This window comes from Corapipo altera, unplaced genomic scaffold (assembly GCF_003945725.1).
Source record: "Corapipo altera isolate COAL_440 unplaced genomic scaffold, ASM394572v1 52723, whole genome shotgun sequence".
Lineage (NCBI taxonomy): Eukaryota > Metazoa > Chordata > Aves > Passeriformes > Pipridae > Corapipo > Corapipo altera.
The window spans coordinates 1-1175 of record NW_020892530.1 but is presented as its reverse complement, the minus strand read 5'-3'; the positions used below and the strand labels follow the sequence as shown (position 1 = coordinate 1175).

The following is a 1175-nucleotide window of genomic DNA, read 5'->3' as shown; positions in this document are numbered from 1 at the left end:
ACCATCATTCCCACACCATTTCTTCCCTTCTTTCTCCTCTAATCCTTTCCCTTTCCCATTGCCCACGACACTCGTGTCCAGAAATCCCCTTCCTTGACCCCTCAGTCCCCAACTCCCTCCCAGTCCCTCCCAGTTTTCTCCCCTTCCCCATTTCTCCTGTCCCCACCCCTGCCCTGCTTCATTCCCTGTGTCCCCTCCACTGGAATCCCTTCCTCCTCCCCCACATCCCCCACAGTCCCATCCCTTCCACACCCCAATGTCCATCCTGTGGGCTCCCCAATTCCCCCCACTTCACCCTCTTTGGGTCCCCTCCTCCTCCCCCCACCCTCCCTGCAGGCCCTGAATTCCCCTGGCTCTCCTTGTCTCCATCCCCACCCTGGGCCCTACAGGAACAGGGATCCAAGGGGAAACTGGGTGCAGTGGGGCTGGACGGAGCAGAAGGGATTTTCCCCCTCAGACCGGGGCCAACCATGGGCTGGGGGGTCTGGGGACACCCGTGTCCCTCCCCCAGCCCCACAGGGGCCAATCCTACTTTAATCTTTGCTCTCCTTCCCCAGCCAATCGCGGGACAAGGAGGAGGTGGATGTGTTGGGGTAAGTCCTGGAGTTGGGATGTCCCCAGTGTGGGAAATGGGGGGAAATGTAGTCCCCCCATCCCTCCTGGGCCTGGGAACACCCCAGTGACCAGTGACACCTCACGCTCTCTCTCCAGGGAGGCATGGATGTCCATCGAGTGAAGAGGTCTGAGGTGGGTACCCCGAGTTCTACTGGGCCCAGACCCTCCCCTCTCATGGCCATGACCCTCCCCGGCATCCCAGTGTGTCCTAGTCCATCCCAGTGTGTCCCAGTCCATCCCACTGTGTCCCAGTCCACCCCAGTGTGTCCCAGTACATCCCAGTGGGCCCCAGTACAGCCCAGTGGGCCCCAGTCTACCCCAGTGGGCCCCAGTCCATCCCAGTGTGTCTCAGTCCATCCCAGTGTGTCCCAGTACAGCCCAGTGTGTCCCAGTACATCCCAGTGTGTCCCAGTCCAGCCCAGTGTGCCCCAGCCCAGCCCAGTGTGCCCCAGTCCAGCCCAGTGTGTCTCTAACCCTGCCTTTGTCCCCAGCCCCCCGTGGCTGACCAGGTGGAGCTGCTGCGCCAGTGACGCTCGACTGCCTCTCTGCATGTCCAGGTG

At 61.9% G+C, this 1175-nt stretch overlaps 1 long non-coding RNA gene across 1 annotated transcript; it reads left to right on the top strand.

The window, feature by feature from the left end:
* The first annotated feature begins 522 nt into the window (after positions 1–522).
* On the top strand, positions 523–1175 carry LOC113942657. Its single transcript, XR_003525994.1, has 3 exons — positions 523–593; positions 712–747; positions 1107–1175. It is a non-coding gene; the product is annotated as an uncharacterized LOC113942657 (long non-coding RNA).